The following is an 8,240-nucleotide window of genomic DNA, read 5'->3' on the forward strand; positions in this document are numbered from 1 at the left end:
TTTCGCCTAAAGCATTCATTAGCCAGCTTGACATTTAAAAAATGTTCCTACTAACTGTGTTCTTTTGTCCAAAAATAATTAGACTTATTAAGTACCTTCTGTGTGCTCTGGTACTGTCCCTACATGTCACAGCAGAGATGTATGGGCATCAGTGTATATGGGTAGATACACATATACGGGTGTGTCCATTTGTATAAAACATGTGCCAGTCACTGGGCTTAGAGCCTTATCAGCTTTACCTCATTGAGTCCTCACAACAATCTTATGAGATCATTGTTTTATTTCTGTTTTTCAGATAAGCTTAGAGAGGGGCTGGAACATGCCAGAGAACAGCTGGTGAGAGTAGGAACTCAGCCTTGCAAGTGCACCTGGGAAGGGAAGCCAGTTTACGCAAGGAAATAAAACCATGGGCAGCAGCCTATGAGAAATGCCACGAATGTGATTAAAAAATAAAGAATTTTCTGGACTTTCACTGATTTCAATCATTCTATCCCACCCAACTGGCTTCTTGGGTGTGTGAACACAGCGATGGCTCAGAAGCCCAGGTTCGGAGGGACCCTGCAGGCGCTTGGAGTTTAATGCTCCGCAGTTGACGATGTGAGATTCTGCATAACAAGTGAAGTCTGATCAACACTGGAGCAGGTGCCAAGGCCTTGGAGCCTTCAGCTCATGCACGGTCTGCCTGCTGTCAACCCCCCACCTCCTGGCAGCCGGCCCTCCGTCCCTGGCACCCAGGGCCCCTGCCCAGCCTCACCCTCTCCATGACTGCCCTTCCCACTGAGGGGCATTTCCATCTTCTGCTGTCGCCCTCTGCCCACAGTGGGGCCCTCGGCACAGGTCCGCAGTGTGTTGGGGTCGGGCACACACATCCCAGGTCCCACGTGGCAAGGCATGAGTGGCAGCAGCTGTCTCTGCTGGGGTTGGCAACGTGACAGATGTTTGGGGGGCGACTTGCTGGGGACAGGCCTCTTGCCCACCCCCAATCTAGGTATGAGCATGTCCTGGTGCTGAGGTTGGAGTCCTTTTCAGGCCCCACCATCTGTTGCAGGGTCTACAGCTGGAGGGAGGGGGTCCAGGTGCCTGTGAGGACCTGCACGTGTCCTATGAGTGTCCCCTGTCCAAGGGAGAATTACATTAAATTGCAAATTTAAAAATACCAGTTAACACGTCCAGAGACTGCGGGGTGGGGGGAGAAAGGAAAAGCTTTATGTAGTACCTCTCATGGCACTTTTTTCCTGCTTTTTGAACAAGGGGCTTGCATTTTCATTTTGTCCTGGGCGGGAAGACCCGGTAGCAATGTCCTACTGCCCCGTGGTCACACCATATGTCCTTGTAGCTTCAGGCAGTCAGAGGAGGAACAGTTTACTCTAGGAGGAAGGGTGACTTATTATTTGCTTACTCCACCCTTATTTACCTTTGTCTTCAAGGTGTTTGTACAGAGTCCTGCGGCTTGCTGTTCCTGCTATGGGAAGCTGGAAGACGAGAGCTCGGGGCTGGCCGGCTGACCAGAGGAGAAGGGCTGTGTATTAAATGGATGACAGCATGCAAAGCTGAGCCACCCCAGGGTGTGTTTGTCTCAGCTTTGCTGGAAGCCACATTCTGCAGGTATGCCTCTGGTGAACAGAGGTTCCTCCTTTTGAAGATTCCAGCTTGAGTGCCAAACGAGTCTCTGAATACTGCTTCGGGTCTTTGCTTATTCCTGCAGAGACTGGCCTAGTGCGCTGGAAAACACAATTTGGTACCAACGCTGTGGTGACACTCAGTCAACAGGGTCATCTCCACAGAGACAGGACTGGACGGGCAGTTCTCACAACCACAGTGGGGGATGTGCCTGGAGAAGGCACTCCGGCAAGTTTGATTTCCTCACAGAAAAAAAATGTAGTCAGGTAGCTCTGTGCCTGGGGCTTAAGTCTCCTCTTTTAATGACCATAAATGCCATATTCAAGTCAGCTATAAAGTATATCATTGTACACTGTCCAGTAATAAACTTTTGAAATGTAAATCAATTAGTCAGGTAATAAAGAAATAGATCCTATAAATTTTTAGTTAACTCTGTTAAATTGTTTAGGAGATTGCTCAGGAAGGGGGCATGTGCAAGGGTGGGAAGTGTGAGGGTAGAGGGTCTGGAAAGGGCAGACGATCTATGGGCAGAAAGGGGAGGAGCCGGGGGACAGTAAGTTTCAGGGGGTGCCTGGCATTACCTCACAACCGAGTGTCTCTGACAAAGAGCCCCCAGGAGAAATTGCTGAAGGGTAAGCTGCTCTACCTGTATCATTTTTTTTATTATTAGTTACTAAGGATGAGCATTTATGTCCCTGAAATAAGAAATATCAAATATGTTTACACGCCAGACACAGACGTGGAATTGCTCCCTTACCTGCCTCAGATCCATGCTTCACTGGGTGAATCAACCAGACATACAATGACAAACCAACCCAATCCATCTACTCAGTCTACCCAGGACTTAGATTTCTCCCCCTACCCTTGTTTTTTCCCACCATTTCTAGCCATTTTTACTTTTTTTTTTTTAACCAAATTGTGTTCTTGATAAAGGAGTCAGAGAGGAAAGTGAAGAAAATGGGGTTATCTAATTTGCCTTTATCTGCCTCTCTCTTTGCCCCACCAGCAAGTAAAGTAACACATATTAGCATTCCTTTTCCTCTGCTTCTCGTCTACCAGTCTGAGGTTCCTGTGAGCCCCACCTTTGCGCCTCTGACTGTGTGGAATTCATTGTGTCTTGGATGCAGAGAGCTCTATGGTCAAAAAATAGAGGCAGAAGATAGGGGTCCCAGGGCAAAAGTCTCAAGGCTGTTCTCTGGGCCACCTGTCTCCCTGGCCACCCAGTCTGGAGAGGGCTCAAGGCTGTTTATGAGGGCCAGGTCTGGAAGGGGTGCACATTACTTCCGCTCGACTCCCACTGGCCATAATTCAGTCACTTACCCAACTTAACTACAAGCTGGTATGTCTACACTCCTGGAAATAGTGTGATGGATCTGTGACACTGCCTCTGCCTGGGTGCCAGAGAACCCAGGAAAAGAACAGAAATTGGAAGCACAACACTTTGGAAGCCCAGGGTGGTGGGTGTGGCTCAAAATTGGAGGAGTTGCTTAAAGTTTCATAAGATACAGTTGGACCTCGTGCAGCCAGGCACTTTCCCCTCTCCCAGCCTAGAGGAAAATGGGAGGTTTACCTTTGGAAGTGAACAGAGAGGTTCTGGACTTGGAAATACGGGCATAGCTATGTGAGGGAGGTGAGGAACCCTATGGAAAACTGTGATATTAAGTTCAAGCCTAATGGCTGGGACCTGATACTGCCCAGCCTCCTTCTCTCAGTCAGTCCCAGGACGCTGACAGTGACACTTGAACTTTCCAGGCAGGATTCCTCTCTGAAGAAAGCAAACAACCTAAGAGAAAAGACTTATAGATTCTTCTAGTGAAATAGCTGGGCTCTGACCATCATGCACCCTAAGTGAGTCCCACTCACTCACAGAGAACTTCCAATGGGCTTTCTAGTGCCTCGCTTTTATGAACTTATGAACAAGGAGAGAGCCAAATATTACCAGGTAGATAAAGTGAGCTCCTAACGTGAACAATGAAGTCCGAAACAAACAAATAGAAAATGAACCCAGATCTAAAGAGCAGAAGAAACAGGGGGAAAGCCACTATTAAGTAATATCTTCAGAGAGGTGTGAGACTATATTGCAAAGCACGGGGTGCTAGAGAAAAGGCACATCCCCGTGACAAGAAAAAGCTTTTGAAAATTAAAAATATGACAAACAAAGTTAAGAATCCACTAGAATAGGTGAAAGATAAATCTGAAGAAATCGCCAGAAAAGTAGAACAAAGGGCAAAGAGAGGAAAATTGGAGTGAATAAAATTACAGGATTAATTTAGGAGTTTCATTATCTCACTAATTGGAGTTCCAGAAAAATGAGAAAATGGATAGAAGAAGTTATTAAAGAATTTCCCAGAACCAAGGTCATGAGTTGCCATATTGAAAGGGCCCACTGGGCACTCAACACAATGAAGGAGAGGAGACTTGCACTAATGCACATGACCATAAAACCTCAGAACACCAAGGATGAAAAGAAGGGCCAGAGAAATTATAGAGAGAACAGTCAAGTCAAAAGAGAAGCCGGAAGACAGTGGATCAAGGTCTTCAAAATTCTGAGGGGAAATGATTTCTAATTTAGAAGTCTATACTTGGCCAGACTATTATTCAAATAGGAAGAGTAACCGCAGCTACCTCTTAAATGGTTTAAGAAAAAAATGCATATTCAAATTAGAGAAAAGACATGAGAAATCAAGTAGAGCAGAAGTGTTAACCATTGGTGAATTGGTGAAGGGTACTAAGGAGGTGTTAGCAATACTCTTCCAAGTCTTTAAGTTTGGAAGAAAAAAAAAAAGAACGAGAGTAGAATAAAGGAATTTTTAGATGTGTAAATTCTCCAAAGTTTATCTCCATGTCTACTGTCTTACTAAATCACTGTAGTATGAGGTGTGTTCCATGCAAACAAAGAAGTGGACAAAGTGTAACCATGGGATCAAAAAAACAGAACCCAGCGCAGAAGAGAAGTGAAGGGTAGTCCTGAAATGACAGCTGCCTAGTCGGTCTAGAGAGTAAACAGTCTAACCTGGAGCAGGAGGACCAAGGACAGGTTTATTTCCAACAAAATGTGGAATTGATAGATTAGCCACTTGACTAGTTTGATAGTTCAGACAGAGAGTCCGGGAATGAATAAGTGGACAGGGCCCTAGAAAATAGAACAAACCCAAATTTGAGTTAATTATTAACTCCAGGAAAAATGAACAATTGCCCAAGAAAGGAAATATAAATGATGTGATTCAGTCCATGAACAAGATTTATATGGACATATTAATATAAAAATGAATATATAATATAATCCCATTGGGAATGAAGGGAGGGAAATGGTGTGTGAATGGAGGATATAAAAGTGATCATTCCTCATCTTCTGCGGTAAGAAATCAATAGATAATGTATAAAGTGGAAACATCAAGAAGAGCAGTAGAAACCTGTTATTTGGAAATAAACATGAGAAAAAATGCTTACTGGGGCTGAAGGCAGTTACCTCTGAGGGTATCGAAGGTAGTGGGGAATCAAGTGGATATGAATAAGCCTGCTTTTTTATGAGTAGGGTTTGTCTGGGACAGTCCCCACTTTATCCCTGATAGTCGGGTATCATTTTGTTACCACTGCCCCTTTCACTCTCAAAATTGTCCCAATTTTGAAGTCTTGAAGTATTATTTGATATGGGTAATATAATACTAGAAAAAAAAATAAAATAAAAAGAGAGGGCTCTTTGGACCCTAAATTAAATAACCTCGTTTCATCCAGCTCAACCAAAAACATTGATTTTTCTTTTCCTCTAAAATTAATTCTTTATTTTAAACTGAATACAAGCAGTATGTCTGTTTCGCGATCACAGCAGGGGACATTCCTGGATAAGGCACTCCCACAAGTCTGATTTTCTCACAGGAAAAAAAAAAATGTGGTTAGATAGCTGCTATATTCATTACCTCATTTAATCCTTACAACGGCTTCATGGGGGTAAACATCCAACCCCATTTTATAGGTGATCAAAATGAGGTTCAGGGAGGTTTTGTGACTTCTTAACAAGGTGACGCAGCTGGTAAGATACTAGTCTACACTGGACCAGGCACTCTAATTATGGTTCCCTTGCCTTTCCTCCGTATCAAATGATAAGGCATCTCAGCCATCCCACAAATGAACAGAATCTGAGATGTGAACTTGAGAGCCCAGGTTAACAGCCTTGTAGTTAGAAAAACAGATTATGAAAAACAATAAATAATTTAAACATCCTTTTGTCTTCCTCGTCTTTGAACAGAAATTCTAATTAATCTGCCCAGTTAGGCATAGTGGAAACTGAAGTCATCCTCCTGAGAGGACAGCCTGCACCTCCCTCGGAGTCCCGGAGGATGAAGCCCTGTTGTTAAAGCTCCAGACCAGGGAAGCCGTCCTAGTGGTTGTTTTATTTTTTAAAACACATCTTTAAACAACAAAAGCAATATATGATTATTTTGGAAAAAGAATAGAGATAAAACACAAGAGAAAAAAATTTAAATCATCGAAATCCCATCACCTAAAGATGCATACGGTTAATATTTTAGTGTATGTATCTCTACCTTTTTTCTAATACAAATACAAAAATAGGATCCTAGCATACAAACTTCTCAGTAACCTGTTTTTTTCCCCCAAACACTATATTTGGGACACAGTTTCACGTGCATAGCCACATATCTACCTTGTGTCTCTTTCTTTTTAGTAGCTGCCTAATAGTTCATCATTTGAATGACTATATTTGACCAATCCTTTGTTGCAAGACATTTGGGTTTTCTCTCTCTCTCTCTCTCTCTCATTAACTTTACAGCAAAAACAAAGCTCTGCACATGCATCTTTGTCACACGTTCTGTCATTTCCTCAGGGTACATCCCCTAAAGTGAGATCACTGTGCCAAAGAGTATACATTTCAGGAGGCCTTCTAACTCACATTGTAAATTGCTCTCCTGAAACATTGTACATTCCCATCAATGGAGGATATAAAAGTCCACACCCCTATGTCCCACCAACCCTGCGTGATCTTTCATCAGTGCTCTTATCCTTCCTAAGAGTTTAACCTTGAGGAAACAAGGCCAGGGTGTCGGGATGAGAAGCAGTTGAAACAAATAAGAAACGTCAAAGAGTTCTTTAATAATTTCTTTCCAGTCTCTTCCACTCTCTAATATTTTTCCAATTTGAAACTCTGACCTGGTTGGTTCCATCCTCAACTCACACTCCAATTTTCCCCATCTGCCCCTTTTTTATACTAGTATTTGAGTTTCAGTCAAGTCTTCCCTCACCAGGAAGTACATTTCTTTGAGGTGAAGGACTTCACTGAAAATGTCAAGTTTTAGACAGCAATATCACCCAGTAACAGCATCACTGTGACACGCCCAAGGATTCTGAAATTTCAGAACCAAGCCAGTTAGAACGAACTGTTTAATACAGTCTCTCATGTTGATCTGCCAGCCATGGAAACAAAGCCACATTGAAACTACTTAAGACACAGAAGCAGAGGCCAAGAGCTTATTGTACATTCCTACACCTCCCCCTCTGACTCCTTCTCCCTGTCCCCATGAGCCTGACCCCATGGGCCTGTCCCTCCTGAGGCCTCCTCCATAGCTGGACACTGAAATGCCTTTGCTTGCTTTATTTTAAAGGGGTACCATTCTGGGGCTACCTTCTCACGGTCCAGTCTTTGCTTTCTATTTCTCATTTGCCCCAATATCGAGGATCACTACCCCCCCTCCATTTTTTCTACAATTTTCACCCCTAGTTCAGGACGTTTGACAGTTTTGCACAATAGCTAACGGTTCTCTTGTAACTCCTGCATCTTTTCCTTCTTCATCAGGTTGGTAGAAGCCAGCCCTGTTTATTTGATACATGCAACCCTCTTCTCCCTCAAGACTGGCACAGAGGTTGACACCAAGAGGAGCTCTATTGGGGTTAAACAAATACAGAACCCAGAACTGCGTACCTGCCCAGCTTACTCATTTCATACAAGTTCTTCTTCCTGGTGGTGCCACACTCAGGGAGGGCAACGAAAGAAAACACACATAAACTTTCAACTGGGACATGTCCACACTCAACAACCTTTGTCCTGGGAACTCAGCACTTCAACACCTGGCTTGTAACCCTAAGACTGAACCAGCGGTGGGGGGTGGCGGGGGTGGGGGAGTGGATTGTAACAGGCAGGGATAACTGGGCCTAGTTCTAACTCCCCTTTTGGCCAATCCTCCTCCAACACATATGTGCAAAAAACTACTACATTCTCACCTGAAGATGAAAATCACTGTTTTCTGGGTTTCACCTTCTACCACCTCAAACCAACCGTGCCAAAGTTTTCCCGGTTCACTAGGACCTAGTATAAATGTACTCTTCTATTTGTTCCTATTTTAAGAGGATAATTAACTACCTTATTTTTACAAAAAATGCACAGTGACACAGTCCCAACGTCCAACCCCCAGACAAAATCAACTGCTAAACATCTGCAGGGCAAAAGGAAAGAAAGAAAGAGAAGACATTGGAGAGGCAACTTTGGGAGCTCTTAGGAAGGCACACGTCAAGGCTGCTGCTCCGCGCTGCTTTCCCGCCCCCTGGCCTGGCTGCCCCTCTTCTTCTCTGCACCCCCTTTCCCCGCTGCCGCGGGCGGTCGCGCCCTC

At 44.1% G+C, this 8,240-nt stretch overlaps 2 long non-coding RNA genes across 6 annotated transcripts in view; one reads left to right on the forward strand and one right to left on the reverse strand.

Annotated features, from left to right (window-relative positions):
• Positions 1 to 5,840, forward strand: part of LOC141575441 (uncharacterized) — a 26,088-nt gene extending 20,248 nt beyond the window's left edge. The window contains exons 3-4 of one of the 4 annotated variants that reach the window (XR_012503025.1): positions 296 to 988; positions 1,428 to 5,840. This is a non-coding gene — a long non-coding RNA (uncharacterized LOC141575441). The remainder of the gene's footprint in view (positions 1 to 295; positions 989 to 1,427) is intronic. The other 3 variants (XR_012503026.1, XR_012503028.1, XR_012503027.1) reach the window with 3 other exon arrangements.
• Positions 1 to 8,194, reverse strand: part of LOC141575442 (uncharacterized) — a 19,260-nt gene extending 11,066 nt beyond the window's left edge. The window contains exons 1-2 of one of the 2 annotated variants that reach the window (XR_012503029.1): positions 7,556 to 8,194; positions 755 to 1,721 (exon numbers count right to left, since the gene is read on the reverse strand). This is a non-coding gene — a long non-coding RNA (uncharacterized LOC141575442). The remainder of the gene's footprint in view (positions 1 to 754; positions 1,722 to 7,555) is intronic. The other variant, XR_012503030.1, reaches the window with a different exon arrangement.
• Positions 8,195 to 8,240: the final 46 nt, after the last annotated feature.

This window comes from Camelus bactrianus, chromosome 28 (assembly GCF_048773025.1).
Source record: "Camelus bactrianus isolate YW-2024 breed Bactrian camel chromosome 28, ASM4877302v1, whole genome shotgun sequence".
NCBI classification, from domain to species: Eukaryota; Metazoa; Chordata; class Mammalia; order Artiodactyla; family Camelidae; genus Camelus; species Camelus bactrianus.